At 45.0% G+C, this 16411-nt stretch overlaps 1 protein-coding gene across 2 annotated transcripts in view; it reads right to left on the bottom strand.

Annotated features, from left to right (window-relative positions):
* RAB30 (RAB30, member RAS oncogene family) overlaps positions 1-10000 on the bottom strand; it is a 41183-nt gene extending 31183 nt beyond the window's left edge. Inside the window, exon 1 of one of the 2 annotated variants that reach the window (XM_039363938.1) lies at positions 9836-10000. The gene's annotated coding sequence lies outside the window, so the exon portion shown is untranslated. Of the gene's footprint in view, positions 1-8488; positions 8636-9835 lie in introns of those variants that run through there. The other variant, XM_039363941.1, reaches the window with a different exon arrangement.
* Between the last annotated feature and the right edge of the window lie 6411 nt (positions 10001-16411).

Here is a 16411-nt window from a genome sequence, read left to right as displayed (position 1 = left end):
GACTGGACAGCTGTTTGTCCGAAATGGTATAGGGTTTCCTGCCTGAGCAGGAGGCTGGACTAGATGACCTCCAAGGTACCTTCCAACTTTATTATCATCATCATCATCATTATTATTATTATTATTATTATTATTATTATTATTATTATTATTTATTAGGCCCACCCCTAAAAATCAAGCTAGAGCTTATTTTTGGGATAGGTCTTATTTTTAGGAAAACATGGTAATCAAGGAGAGAAGCAACCTAGAACTAAGGAGAAACTTCCTGACAGTGAGAACAATTAACCAGTGGAACAACCTGCCTCCAGAAGAGGTGAATGCTCCAACACTGGAAGTTTTTAAGAAGAGACTGGACAGCCATTTGTCTGAAATGGTACAGGGTTTCCTGCCTGACAGGGGGTTGGACTAGAAGACCTCCAAAGTCCCTTCCAACCTTGTTGTGGTGGTGTTTTTTTCCAGTTCATACCCCTTGATACAAGGAGTTCACATCAAGTATGTTTAATTTACCAAAGGGTGTGAGGTGGAACCATCAAAGACAGCTCCAGAGAATGAGAAGACTCTTTTCACAAAACCTTTGAACGGACAAAACTGTATTTCAAACTCTGCAGATCTGTCGCGAATCAGATTTTGAGACAGATGAATTCAGGCATTTTTTTAAATAAAACATGAATTTGTTTATCAACATTAGGACCAGGGGTGACATGATAGCAGTGTTCCAATATCTCAGGGGCTGCCCCAAAGAAGAGGGAGTCAAGCTATTCTACAAAGCGCCTGAAGGCAGGACAAGAAGCAATGGATGGAAACTCATCAAGAAGCAACCTAGAACTAAGGAGAAACTTCTTGACAGTTAGAACAATCAACCAGTGGAACAACCTGCCTCCAGAAGCGGTGAATGCTCCAACACTGGAGGTTTCTAAGAAAAGATTGGACAACCATTTGTCTGAAATGGTATAATAGGGTCTCCTGCTTGAACAGGGGGTTGGACTAGTCATTAGAAGACCTCCAAGGTTGACAGCATTTTTAGCACCCCATGAATACAGGTAGAGAGAGAAAAGAGAGTCAACCGATTCTCCAAAGCTCTTGATGGCAGGACAAGAAGCAATGGATGGGAACTAATCAAGGAGAGAAGCAACCTAGAACTAAGGAGAAATTTCATGACAGGGAGAACAACTGATCAGTGGAACAACCTGCCTCCAGAAGTTGTGGGTGCTTCAACACTGGAGGTTTTAAAGAAGAAATTAAGACAGCCATTTGTCCAGAATGGTATAGGGCAGGGGTCCCTAACCCCCAGGCCGTGGACTGGTACCATGCCAATAACCGGTCTGCAGAAACAAACAAAGCCCCATCCATGGGATGCAGACAGCACACAAAACCATGCACTCTCTGGTCCTCAGAAAAACCTTGCTCCACAAAACCGGTCCCTGGTACCCAAAAGGTTGGGGACTTCTGTTATAGCAGCGGTTCTCAACCTGTGGGTCGCGACCTCATTTGGGGTCGAACGACCATTTCACGGGGGTTGCCAAACAACGCCATCCGCCATTTTCTTTTCCCCTTTTCCTTAGCTGTGCTACTCCCTTTTATTCTATTGGCTTTTGAAAGCCAATAGAATAGACTCTCTTGAATAGAGTCTAATTCTAGTGGCTTTCAAAAGCCAATAGGAATTGTCCAGGCTGTCTCTGCCCTGCTGAGCCCGCCAAAAGTCCCATTCTGCAAACGGTGCTGCACCCGTTGAGTAGTCCTCGACTTACGACCGGTTGAGTAGTCCTCGACTTAGGACCGGTTGGGGGTCGCGGCATTAAAAAGATGTGTTACAGAGTCTCCTGACTGTTGGACTAGATGACCTCTCCAAGGGTCCCTTCCAACTCTGTTGTTAATAACTCTGTTATTCTGTATTCTTGCAGAAAGAGCTTTCATTTGAGCCAGGAATTGACTTGACGTTGGGTCGAATTGATATGGGGCAGAAGGCAGATGAATAAAAGCTCGCCTCCTCATTCTTGCTGAGTCATTGCCCCCACCCTTCGAAGGAGCTATGGGGAGAAAGACCTCACAGCCTCCTGGGCGTTGATCCTAAAGAGACAAGTGTGAAAAGCTTCACTGATTCCCAATGAAAGCGATTCCAACTTTGGCTTCTCACCAGGACGGACTTAACTGGAGGATGAAAAGCAGCAGTGTTAGCCCAAAGAATGAAAGGAACTTCGTCCGCCCAACAAACTTTATATTTCCCCCCTCGCCTTCTCTCTCTCTCTGTTAGAGTATAAAAACAACATGGGATTTTGTTTCAAGAGGCAAAAGTTTGGCAAAAGTTTCTTCCCCGAGGATCAGACATTTTCAAAGTCAGCAGGAGGAGAACAAATCAGAACTACAGAGGCCCATCTAACTTGGAATGCCGGTCTATGCCGGGGCTCCTCAACCTCAGAGACTTTAAGATGTTGGACTTCAAGTCCCAGAATTCCTCAGCCAACCAGGGAATTCTGGGAGTTGAAGTCCACATATCTTAAAAGTTGCCAGGGTTGGGAAATACTGGCCTATCTCCCTCCCCCCCCCCCCGGTCATCTTGCTCGGTATGATCTTCCATCTTGCTTGGTCATGGTCTATAGAAGTGGTCCTTGACTTATGACCACAATAGGAACCAGAATTTCCATTGCTAAGCAAGGCGGCTGTTAAGTGAGCGTCGCCTGACTTTACTCTCTTCTTTGCCACCGTTCTTAACTGAATCGGTGCGGTTCAGTGAATTGTGTGGGTTGTTAAGTGAAACTATCTTCACACACACATACACACACACACACACACACACACACACACACAGAGAGAGAGAGAGAGAGAGAGAGAGAGGAGGGGGAGAGGATGCTGCAACTATCTTAAATACATACTGGCTGCCAAGCCCCAAATTTTGATCACATGACCATGGGGATGATGTGAGAGTCGTAAATATAAGGACCAGTTGTTGTTGTTGTTAGTTGCGAAGTCGTGTCCGACCCATTGTGACCCCATGGACAAGGTTCCTCCAGGCCTTCCTGTCCTCTACCATCTTCTGGAGTCCATTTAAGCTCACGCCTGCTGCTTCAGTGACTCCATCCAGCCACCTCATTCTCTGTCGTCCCCTTGTTCTATTGCCCTCCATCTTTCCCAGCATCAGGCTCTTCTCCAGTGAGTCCTTCCTTCTCATTAGGTGGCCCAAGTATTTGAGTTTCAACTTCAGGATCTGGCCTTCTAAAGAGCAGTCGGGGTTGATCTCCTCTAGGACTGACCAGTTTGAACGCCTTGCAGTCCAAGGGACTCGCAGGAGTCTTCTCCAGCACCGGAGTTCAAAGGCCTCCATTCTTTGGCGCTCAGCCTTTCTTAACTTTCACAGCCATACATGTCACTTTTTTCAGTGCCTTTGTAACGATGAATGGCCACTAAACAAATTGTTGTAAGGTGAGGACTACCTGCACTGCCAGGAGTTCAGCCTTTTCAGCCTTACCTGAAGAAGTCTAAGATCTGCTAGTGTTATCATCAAGTAGCTCAGTCTATGGGCTATTATATTACTAACTAGATGTTTGAATATGGTGGAGAATAGATAATTGCTAGAAATAGAAGTATTATCATAATTAGAAAGGTAAGATTTGTAATTGGAATATCAGATTTTGGTATGAGAAGGAAAACAGGAAAATGCTAAGAAGTTTGAATAAGGGAAGCTTTTGGTTACCGAAATATAACTTACTTTGATATTATAAACAATAAAGAACATTTGCATACTGGATCCAGTTTTGGTCACGACGATGTAAAGAAGATGTTGAGAGTCTACAAAGAGTGCAGAGAAGAGCAACAAAGATGATCAGGGGACTGGAGGCTAAAACATATAAGGAACGGTTGCTGCAATTGGGTATGTCTAGTTTAATGAAGAGAAGGAGGGGGGGGGACATGATAGCAGCCTTCTAATATCTCAGGGGCTGCCTCAAAGAAGAGGAAGTCAAGCTATTCTCCAAAGCACCTGAAGGCTGGACAAGAAGCAACGGATGGAAATTAATCAGAGAGAGAAGCAACCTAGAACTAAGGAGAAACTTCCTTATAGTGAGAACAATTAATCAGTGGAACAGCCTGCCTCCAGAAGCAGTAAATGCTCCAACACTGGAAGTTTTTAAGAAGAGACTGGACAGCCATTTGTCTGAAATGGTATAGGGCAGGGGTAGGCAACCTTGGCTCTTTTATGACTCGTGGACTTCAACTCCAAGAATTCCTCAGCCAGCATAGGAATTCTGGGAGTTGAAGTCCACGAGTCATAAAAGAGCCAAGGTTGCCTACCCCTGGTATAGGGTTTCCTGCCTAAGCAGGGGGTTGGACTAAATGACCTCCAAGGTCCCTTCCAACTTTATTATTATCTTTTATTCATTAGATATGAACCTAAGTCAACTGAACATTCAAATTGGTGGTGCTAATGGTTGACACAGGTTGCTACCAGCATTCTATTATTATTATTGTTGTTGTTGTTACTGTTATTATTAACACTGATGGGAAATTAACATTTTTTAACAAAGCAAAAACCGAATACTGATTGAACATAGGGCTATTAAGTGCAAATGCAATTAAGAGATGTTTTGGTTAGAAAAGTTATCTAAAAGTGACATTATTGATATTATAAGAAAAATGTAACAAAGATGTTTATTCAATTGTATATTTATTAATAACAATAAGAATTGTATTTGCCTAGTGTGGGAAAATAGGTATTACCGGAAGAAGAGAAGAAACATGTGATGGTGCAATATTGGATCTAGACTGAAGAAGTTAATACAGACCACTGAATTACTAATGGACCCAGACAACACATTGTCTATCAAGTATTTGACTGTAAAACTAGAAAATTAATAAAATATTTATTTTTAAAAAAGGAGCTCAGCCTATAGAGATCAATGGGGTCAATTTGGAATAGAACAGGGGGGTCAAATCAGCACCCTAAAACTAATTCAGTTTTAATCAGAATAGAGCTGGAAGGGATCTTGGAGGTCATCTAGTCCAACCCCCTGCTCAAGCAGGTGACCCCATACCATTTCAGACAAGTGGCTGTCCAATCTCTTCTTGAAAGCCTCCAGTGATGAAGCACCCACAACTTCTGAAGGCAAAGCTGTTCCACTGGTTAATTTGTCCTCACTGTTAGGAAGTTCCAGGTTGCTTCTCTCCTTGATTAGTTTCCATCTCTTGTTTCTTGTCTTGCCTTCTGGCGCTTTGGGTTCATTTAGTGACAAAAGTTACAAATCCACTGAAAAAAGTGACTTATGACTGTTTTTCACACAGCATCCTCAGGGTCACATGATCAAAATTCAGACCCTTGGTAACTGACTCCTGTTTATGACGGTACTTAGCACTTAGACTTATAGACCGCTTCACAGTGCTCTACAGCAGTGGTTCTTAACCTTTTTGAACGAATCGCCCCCTTGAGCAAATGAGCAAGTTGTCATCGCCCCCTCCCCTAACATAACCTCTCAATCATAGGAAATAATTCAATTTATGCAAACACTTTTTTTGTTTTCTTTAAAATTGTCATCAGGACATATCAATGCAAATAATTTATTTCCAGTCTTTTCCCCATATCTCCCATATTCTGGCCAATGGCGTGCCACTGTATGGATAGAGCAGTGGTTCTCAACCTGTGGGTCGGGACCCCATTTGGGGTCGAACGACCATTTCATGGGGGGTCGCCAAACCACGCTGTCCACCATTTTGTTCCCTTTTCCCTAGCTGTCCTACTCCCTCTTATTGGTGGCCACACCCACTTGGGGATCACCACAACATGGGGAACTGTATTATGGGGTCACGGCATTAGAAAGGTTGAGAACCACTGGGATAGAGGCTGCTGCTGAAGATAAGCAATGCATATTCACATATGTACGGTGTTATTGAAGCTAGCTGGAGGAACATTTGAAAACACAATTCAATCCACTAATAGCGAGCGATCTGATGTTTTTGTTCGACAGATATACAGCGATTCACTGTACGAAAAAGTCTTAAAAGTGTCCCCAAAACATCTTGCTCCATCGCCCCCATATCGCCCCCTTTTCGTTCCTTCGCCCCCGCGTCGCCCCTTTTCATTCCATTGCCCCCCTGAAAAATGAAATCGCCCCCTGGGGGGCAATATCGCCCAGGTTAAGAACCACTGCTCTACAGCCCTCCCTAAGCGGTTTACAGAGTCAGCATATTTATCTCCCAACAATCTGGGTCCTCGTTTTACCGACCACGGAAATATAGAAGGCTGAGTCAACCTTGAGCCAGTCAGGATTGAACTGCTGGCTGTGGGCAGAGTCAGCCTGCAATATTAACCATCTCCTATTTATGATTGGATGCTGATTTTACTCGAGTATCAGCTAATAGGGCCAGGTTGGATGTTACTCACCCCTTGGACTGGCAGAAGAGAAACATTTTTCAGACTGTCTTTGCTCAAACCAGCTGTTTCCCAGATGCATGGACCAACTCCCATTATTCTCCAGGCACCACAGCAAGAGCTGAGAATTCTGGGAACTGAACTGGAACTGCATATTTGGAGGCCCCCTTGGGACAGAAAGCTGTCTCAGACCAATACGGCTTGCAGGATGAGTAACATTTTAAGTTCTTCATTACATTCACAGCCTTTGACAGAGCATTGTCAATAGGCTTGGAAAGAAGCCACTTAGCACCCACCAGCACTGGATAAAGATAAGATAACCTTTATTGTCATTTTTTTTTTACTGTGGGCACAACGGCACACATCAAAAATGAAATTTAGTTTCCCACTCTCAAAGTGAAACACATACATGACGCACTGCTGTGCCAATGCTGAACACTCAGTCCGAGATTTGGGATGAGCCAAAAATGCAAAGCAAATTTCCTAACCCCTGTAAAATGCAGAGTTCCAAGTGGTAAGATAATTTCTCTCTTGTGAGATTTAACTGCCATCTCATTCCTCAGGAGAGAAACAGGAAAACAGAAAAAGAGAATTCTACTAAACCAGGGGTCTTCAAACTTGGCCCCTTCATGACTTGTGGACTTCAACTCCCAGAATTCCTCAGCCAGCATGGGGGAAACTATGGCCCCTTCATGACTTGTGGACTTCAACTCCCAGAATTCCTCAGCTAGCATGGGGGAACTATGGCCCCTTCATGACTTGAGGACTTCAATTCCCAGAATTCCTCAGCCAGCATGGGGGAACTATGGCCCCTTCATGACTTAAGGACTTCAACTCCCAGAATTCCTCAGCCAGCATGGGGGAAACTATGGCCCCTTCATGACTAGAGGACTTCAACTCCCAGAATTCCTGAGCCAGCATGGGGGAAACTATGGCCCCTTCATGACTTGTAGATTTTAACTTCCAGAATCCTGGGAGTTGAAGTCCACAAGTCATAAAAGGGCCAAGTTTGAAGACCCCTGTACTAAACCAATGTTTCTCAACTTGGGCAACTTTTAAGATGTGTGGACTTCAACTCCCAGATTCCCCCAGCCAGCTGCAGTCCATACAGCCTGAGGTTGCCAAGGTTGAGAAACACCGGTCTAAACCAGACCCATTTTATAACCTGGAAAACCTGCCCCTTAAACTATCCCTTCCTTAAAATTCAACCCTATCCTAAAGGGCAGTTTTATGCTGTCTGATGTCAGGATTTCTGAGCACCCCAAACACATCAAGCTCTCACTGTGGAGACACACGGCAATGGTTCGAAGTTGCAGGGAATTCAAAGCAATTCCTTGCAACTAAACAAAGAGTGGTCACAGCTGCCAGCTTTGGAAAAAAAACCTCCAGACTTTTTCTAAAAGAGTGAAAAGATCCACTGAGAATTTTCTCTTTTGAGCAGCCAAGATTATTCTGTTCTTTGCTCCGTTAAATGTTTGCTCTTCTCTCCTCAGCAAAGCCTGACTTTCAAAGTCACCCTTTCAGAACTAGTGGCCAATTCCTTGTTGAACTGCATTGGGTGTCCTTTCAGCAAAAGATGGGACCCACCCACTGTTACCAGCATATATCTCCTTCAATTCCCATTTATTACTCGACTAGGATGAATTGGAAACCCACCAAAGTTTGGAGGGTCAAAGAAAAATATTTGCAGGAATGAAGAAAGGAGAAAAAAAAAAAGCAATTTTCTCCCCGTTCTTCAGACATCTGCAAAGCTCCCGCAGAAGCAGGAATCTTTTAACTCCCTGCAATTTTTCCCTTAGGTTGCAACCTTTTGGAAATGCTCAAATAGAAAGAAAGGTACGTTCCAAGTCGATCTTACATTCAGCAAAGCCAAATCCCATGTTATTTACAGGGGTCTCTTTACGGCTAAGTCTTCCTACAATTGTAGCCTCCTTGACACCCAACTGCGAGGTCGGGTTGAGCAAAGATCAAAGGCAAAGGCACACTTCAAGCAAGCAAGCAAGCAAGCTAAAGGCTGACGTTTAACAGCCACTGAACTCATTGGGGTTTACTCCAGAATAAACAAACTCAACAACATGGAACTGCTAGGGAAGCTGGCTTTTTTTAAAAAAAATAAAATAAAATCTTACACACCTGTCACCTTTGGAAAAAAAGCTAGCAGGGGAAACCACAATCTTCTCATTTAGGAAGCCTTTTTCAACATCAAAGCAGCAAACAATGAAAGGATGGATGAGAAGGACCAGGAGCCGGTTTTATAAGGTGTCATAAATTCACACCCATTTCCCACAAACAAGTCATCCAACGTGTCCTTTTCTCCCACCCTCCCTCCCCTACCCGGCAACCCGCAATGGATGCAGCCACCCGTTCCTCCAGCAGCCCCAGAGGCTCCCACGCCACCCCAACATCTGGAAGGGAAAAGAAAGCGGGAAGGAGCTGGAGGCTCCCACGCCACCCCAACATCTGGAAGGGAAAAGAAAGCGGGAAGGAGCTGTGAAGGAAACGACATCCGACCGCCCGATGCGCTTTCTGCAGCCAAATACACCTCGGTAGGGATTTTCTTCCCATGCATTTCCTTCCCAAGGAGAAAATGGGGGGAAGGAAGGAAAGAAGGGAGGGAGGGAAGGAAGAAAGGATAGTAGGAAGACGGAGGGAGAGAGGGAGGCAGGATAGTAGGAAGACGGAGGGAGGGAGATAGTAGGAAGACGGAAGGAAGGAAGGATAGTAGAAGGAAGGAAGGATAATAGGAAGAAGGAAGGAAGGAAGGAAGGAAGGAAGGATAATAGGAAGAAGGAAGGAAGGATAGTAGGAAGACGGAAGGAAGGATAGTAGAAAGAAGGAAGGAAAGTAGGAAGAAGGAAGGATAGAAGGAAGAAAGGAAGGATAGTAGGAAGACGAAAGGAAGGATAGTAGAAGGAAGGAAGGAAGGATAATAGGAAGAAGGAAGGAAGGAAGGATAGTAGGAAGAAGGAAGGAAGGATAGTAGGAAGACGGAACAAGGAAGGATAGTAGAAGGAAGGAAGGATAGTAGGAAGAAGGAAGAAAGGAAGGATAGTAGGAAGACGGAAGGAAGGGTAGTAGAAGGAAGGAAGGAAGGAAGGATAGTAGAAGGAAGATCGAGCCTTGGATCAACTCTAGGACCGAGCAGCTGAGAAAGGAGCACTGCTCTCAAATCCAAAAAAAGGCGAAGGCCAAGCCTGAATATCCTTTACCAATTTTCCGGCTTTGGGGTGATGCTGCGTCTCCTTCCTCACCCCCCCCATCCCCAACCCCCCCAAAAAAACCAGAGGAGAAAAAGCGTCCCCAGTTTTGCCACTCCAGCCAAAGGGAGGCTTCGCAGCTCAAGACAGTCCAAGTTGATTTAAGAAAAGAAACAAACAAACAAAAAAAAAAAACAGAAAGTAGATCCAGGAAAGACCGAGCGGCCCCAATAAATATATCTATATATCTATCTATATAAAAAAAGCAAGCGAGGCGACTCACCTGGTTGGGGACTGCCGCTCCCTGCCCCCCCCTTTTTTTGCAAAAGAATAGAAACGGAGAAGCCAGGTTTGAAAGCGAGTCACTCGGACATAGGGGCCAAAAGCTTGCAAGCAGCTTCCTTAAGGATGCAAACTCTGGATTGGGGGTGGGGGGGGTTGGGTTTTATTTTTTTTCCTCTGCGCCCCCCCTCCTCTCTTTTTTTCCCCTCCCCACCAACCCACCCACTCCCGCCCCCTTTTTGCTTTTGGGAGTTACAGCCGGCTCTCCCTGCCCTGCGTGCTGCAAGCAGCAGGAGCCGGGAAGAAGGCGGCCCCGGGCCGGGGGACACGGCACAATGAATTGCAGGGCAGGGAAGGAACGCTCCGCCCTCTCGCCCGCGTTGCCATTACATCATCCTTCTGAAGATTCGAGGGGGGGGGAGAGAAACTGGCCCGCGGAGGGGGAGGGGAGGGAAAGCGGGGCTTCTCATTGGCTGCCTTGGAGAAGGGCGTTCTTCTGCCGCGTGGGTTTGTGGGAAGGCGAGTTCCCAGGCGGGATCCGCCAGCTAAGCCTCCTTAGCGTTCCCGAGCACGCCGAGAACTACAGCTCCTATCAAGCGCCGCGCCGCGCCGCGGAGCCTCAAAGAGGGAGAACCGACCACAGAGACGGCGACGGAAGGAGAGGCTTCTGCTCTGAAAAGCGAGCGGCCATATTAAGCCCGAGTCGTGGCGGCGGGCGGCGGTACGGTTAGTAAGCTTGGCGGTGGAAAGTCCCTGAAGAGCGGAGAAGAGGCCGTGGGGAGCCGCGCTTCGTAGGTCGGTGTAAGAAGGCAAAGGGGTGGGTGTGCTAACTGGCTCCCTCCGGGAGAATAAAGCGCGCCTGGCCTTCGGCGGCGGCGGGTCCGAGGGCCAAAACTCCTCAGTCGCGTTTCGTAATAGCGCCTCTCCGCCCCCCTCCCTTTTGCAAAAAGAGGCCCGCGCGGGTTGGGAAGGTCTGGCGAGTTGCCATGGCAGCCTGTGGCGGGACCCGGATGCGGCGCTTCCCTCCCCCTCCTTCTGAGGAGTTCGAGGCGCGGCGTCGGTCGCGAGATTTGCCGAAGCCTTCGCAGATCGAAAGGTTGCGCGTTCGATTCCCCGGCGCGCCCTCCTTCCTCCCTCGCGAGGCTTTCTCTCGAAGGAGGGAGCTGTGGATGATGGGCTCTGCAGCAGCGCTTCTCCGACGGTAAAGGGGGAGGGAGGTCTAGTGGAGTAAATATCCCCCTTTCGATTTCTGTGCCTACCTTGCGGGTGGCTTGTGATCAGAACTTGCTAAGAAAAACCTGAGGGAATCAAATAACAAGTTTTAAAAATACCTATTTATTATGGCCATTGATTATATAGCAGCCCGTCTTGCAGTTGCAATTCTGGGTGGGTAAGCCTAGGAGGCAGGTAGTCCTCGACTTACAACCGTTCGTTTAGTGACCATTCAGAGTTACAACTGCGTGCAAAAAAAGGGACTTATCCCTTTGTTCACACTTATGACCGTTGCAGCATTTCCCCCCCCCCCCCATGGTCACGTGTTCAAAATTTGGATGCTTGGCAACTGGCATGTACTTATGACAGTTGCAGTATCTCGGGATCATGTGATCCCCTTTTGTGACCTTCTGACAAGCCACGTTAAGGGGGAACTGGATTCACTTAGCGACCGGGTTTACCAACTTAACTGCAGTGATTCACTTCACAAATGGGGCAAGAAAAGTCGTAAAATGCGGCAAAACCTACTTAACCACTGTCTTACTTGACAGAAATGTTGGGCTCCGTTGTGGTCGTATGTTGAGGACCACCAGTAAAAAAAAAACAATAATAGCTATATTAATAGCACTTAGGAGCAATCTAAGCCAGGCCTATCATGGTCATAAGAGAAAAAAAAAATCATTCATGGGCTCCTATGGAAACATCCAGGTACTTTGTTTTGTATTTATTTTATGTATAATCCATTTATAAATAAATTGATCAATTTAGACCGCCACTTATCTCAACCAGACTTAAGAAATGCCAGCAAGGCCAAGACCCAAATTGTCCTCAATAACTGTTTAAATTAACTGTTATGAGAATGTCCCCCCCCAAAAAAAGCATTGCACTTAATAATAAAGTTGGAAGGGACCGTGGAGGTCAACTAATCCAACCCCCTGCTCAGGCCAAGCATGGAATAAATAAGAAAAGCCAGCAAGAGTAGTGAAAAAAGACTGCCAAGACAGCTCGGGATTTGGCAAGGATTAAAAGAAATAAAAATGGATTTTTAATTGTCTCTCCAAGACAACAGCGAGTGGGGAAATATCCAGAACTCATCGATGTTTCCTGGATTAAATTCTTATCAAACTTTGTAAAGTTTTTACCTGCATACAAGATTATAGTTTTATTATGGCACTTGGTGAGATATACAGGTAGTCCTCGACTTACGACTTGTTGCTTACTGACTGTTCAAAGTTACAATGGATCTCCTCAGAGGTACTTACAACCCGGTTCTGACAGTCAGACCTCTACCTGCGGTCCTGTGAACAGATGTTGGGCCTTTGGCGATCGGCCTGCATTTATGGCCATTTAAAAGTGGGATTTTTTGTGACCATATGATTGTGTATCAACCATCCCAGTTGGCCCATTCTGAACAGGAACTCATGGTCTGAAAGAGTTCACTAAGAGTAAGACTTTTCTGAAAGATCCCATCTAGGAGTCAGTTCTGAGGTTTTCCCGCAAAAACCGGCAAAGGCAAAATTCCCTTTTCTTCCCAGGGCCACCCCATCGCTCATCGTTCGCCAATTACAGCTAGTCCTCGACTTACGACCACAATGGAGCCCAAAATTTCTGTTGCCAAGTGAGACATTTGTTAAGTTGAGTTTTGCCCCATTTTACAGCCTTGCCACAGTAGTTAAGTGAATCACTGCAGTTAGTAAGCTAGTAACCCGGCTGCTACATGAATCTGCCTTCCCCCTGTTGACTTTGCTCGTCAGAAGTTCGCAAAAGGGGATCACATGACACATACACACGGGACACAGCAACGGTCATAAAAATGAACCAGTTGCCAAGCTTCTGAATTTTGATCGCTGATCACGGGGATGCTGCAAAGATCGTAACGTGTGAAAAACGGTCGTAAGTCACAAGTTTCAGGGCCGTTGTAACTTTGAACGGTCACTAAATGGACTGTACACACAGTGCATTCCTTAGCCCTCCCCCCTCCTTAAGAATTTACCCCCTCCCTTTTATGTTTGGCAAACTGCCAGCTGAAATCCGGGTGCAAGTAACGAACGACGCCTAGTCAGTTTGTGACACCGTGTTTCACACCATGATAGTTTTGCCAAAAACCAACATTTATTTCCAGCTGTCAACAAAATCAGCCCACCGTGGACCATTGGTTCACTCAGTGACCACAGTGTTTGCTTTATGACCGTCACACACACACAAAAAGATGGTAAAATGGGATTGGTGGGTGGGTTGACCCCTTTCGTGAGCCTCATGATTTATGAATGTGATGGGGCGGGATCCATTATGGTCATAAGTTGAGGACTAAGTGTACTTCGGCCCCAATTGCAGCTTTTGGTGATAGTTGTGCCACTCGATCGGGAGAGGGATCTAAGCAGGAGATCAAGCAGGAGAGGGATCCTGGAAGCTTGGGGCTTGACTGGGCGTTTGAAAAAAATATATGAAAAGGCTGTTAACAATCTTTTCCCTTATCCTGCACAAATGTCTTCGTAAAGCCTGGAAAGGAACTTATTCCAAGAAAGTTTACCAAATATTGAGAAACTGTTTAATACATTTAACAAATATCTAAAGCTTTACCTGGAAGTCCCAAATGACAAGGATTTATACGCAGACGGGGAAGTGGAAACTTCTCAAAACATCATAGCAGCATTCATTGCATTTTTATTCAGACTGTAAATCTTTTTGATTACCTGGAATATTTTTAACATATTTTTTTTAAAAAAATTGATGAAGTAAAAATTACATAATTTTAATCTTTTTTTTTTTTTTTTTTACATTTTTTCCCCTGTAGGTTGTTCACCATTCTGGAGATTATCAAAGGCTTTTTTTTTTTTTTTTTTTTTTTGGAGTAGTTAAGCTGGTCTGAAATCCTTCTACTAAACAAGATAGGTAACTCTCCGGCTTCTATGGAAAATTGCTCTTCTGCTTGATTGGTAAAAGAAAAAAGTTTTACTTGCCTAAAATTGTTAAGCATAAGCTTCAATTTTAATCACCTTGAACAGGGGTAGGCAACCTTGGCTCTTTTATGACTCGTGGACTTCAACTCCCAGAATTCCTGATCCAGCGTGGCTCAGCTTGCAAACTCTCCCTTTCCCCTCAACATGGCTGGCTCAGGCATTCTGGGAGTTGAAGTCCACGAGTCATAAAAGAGCCAAGGTTGCCTACCCTTGGTCTAGAATATGGTGACTGATTCTATCCCCTGTGGCTTTTCCTGATGTTTTGACTGAATCACAGGCAGTAACAATGCAGCTGTAGCTCACCAGTCATCTTCCTGTTTTGGGGCCAAGCTTTCTGAATACATTCACTCTGCCTCTTTGCGACACTGAATAATAATAATTATAATAAAGTTGGAAGAGATCTTGGAGGCCTTCTAGTCCAACCCCCTGCTCAGGCAGGAAACCCTATATACCATTTCAGACAAATGGCTGTCCAGTGTCTTCTTAAAAACTTCCAATGTTGGAGCATTCACCGCTTCTTGAGGCAGGTTGTTCCACTGGTTAATTGTTCTGTCAGGAAGTTTCTCCTTAGTTCTAGGTTGCTTCTCTCCTTTGTTAGTTTCCATCTGTTGCTTCTTGTCCTGCCTTCAGGTGCTTTGGAGAATAGCTTGACTCCCTCTTCTTTGTGACAGCCCCTGAGATATTAGAAGACTGCTATCATGTCCCCCCTCATCCTTCTCTTCATTAAACTAGACATACCCAATTCCAGCATGTCGAATTTAATGGGGCAAGATTCCTTTTACAGGGCGTCCTCAACTTACAAGCAGTCACTTGGCACCCATTCAAAGTTATGACCTTTTTGAAAAAGGGGAGTTACAACCCAGTTGCAAAGTTGCAATGGTTCCTCCCCTAGCCTGTGTAGCCACGTGATTTGATGCTTTGCAGCTCAGCCATGTTTAGGACATTTTATGACAGTTTTTGAAACTGAAAATGGACCTTTCTGGTTTTTAACAAAACCACTGCCATTGCAAACAATTGGTCCTCTCAATTGCCACAAGAGAGGTGTTAAAAATCAGGTTGGCTGTGCAACTGATCCGTTTTGCAATTGTAACGGGCAGGCTCCATTTCAGTCGTAACTTGACTGCCTGAATCTTCTCATTTTAAGGGCTGAGCCAATGAATGGATAAACACTTTTGCAATCTCATGCCTCTTTATCCTAAAACAATCTATTCCAAACAGAATCCTACCCAGGGCGATAAAATAAAACCCCAAATAATCTCAGAATTAAAGAACTGCTATATCTCAGAAAGCTCCTTTCTGGATAAAATAGCCTCCCCCCTCCCCCTGGAAAATTGACTGAATATTGGCACCTTTCCAAAACCTTTCTTAATCCGTTTTTTCAACGCTGTAACCCAATGCTGCACTGGCTTCAAATTCGGGAGTGGCAATTCTAGTGTATCCAGAAGAATGCCAGATTAGAAAAAGGCGCTTCACACCTTATGCAAGTATTTTAAAAATGGGATTGTTTTGTTTTTATTTTTTGTTTTTTGCTTCAAGCAAGGCCAAGATTGGAGAACTTGCTCTGGCTTGCTGGGTGAGGCAGAGTGATCCTTATATTATCTGTGAAATTCTTCCATAGGCACTTGAGATCTTTTTGTGTGTTCCGGTCAATTCGAGAAGGTAAAAGGTAGATTTATACTGAGAGACACAAGATGGGATGTGCTCCGTGTTTTATACCAGTGTTTTTCAACCTGAGCAAATTTTAAGATGCGTGGACTTCAACCCCCAGGATTCCCCAGCCACCATGGCTGGTTGGGGAATTCTGGAACTTGAAGTCCGCACATCTTAAAAAGATTTATCCCGTGCATATTTTTTTGATTAGCAGTAACACCTAGACTTACATACCACTTCATAGTGTTTTACAGCCCTCTCTAAGCAGTTTACAGAGACAGCATATTGGCCCCCAACAATCTGGGGGAAGGCTGAGTCAGCCTTGAGCCGGTCAGAATTGAACTGCTGGCAGTCGGCAGAATTATCCTGCAATGCTGCATTCTAACCACTGCGCCACCACGATTGCTTCCATTAGCCTTTTTACCCCAAAAGCAAGCTTGCAAAAGTAACCAGAATTGCTAGTCACAAACTATGTGGCTGATTTGAAGTATTGGGGCAGGAAAACGATGAATGGAATTTGGAACGTTTTAGAAGGGAAACTTTCACACATTTCTGCAGGAATAAGATGCGAGTATAAACACACCCTACTAAATGTTTAGATTTGCATTCTCTTTCAGGTGCTACGGGAGCAGCGGATATGAAATGTGATTTCCATAGCACCTTGTCTCCAGGACAGTGATGCTCCATAGTTTGTATGAGCCGGAATTAATCTGCCATTCCTGAATGATCAACCCAGAAGGGATGAAATTACACTA

Source organism: Crotalus tigris, unplaced genomic scaffold, assembly GCF_016545835.1.
Source record: "Crotalus tigris isolate CLP2741 ecotype Arizona unplaced genomic scaffold, ASM1654583v1 scf7180000019633.284382, whole genome shotgun sequence".
Classification (NCBI taxonomy): domain Eukaryota; kingdom Metazoa; phylum Chordata; class Lepidosauria; order Squamata; family Viperidae; genus Crotalus; species Crotalus tigris.
This window is presented reverse-complemented; position numbering and strand designations above follow the sequence as displayed.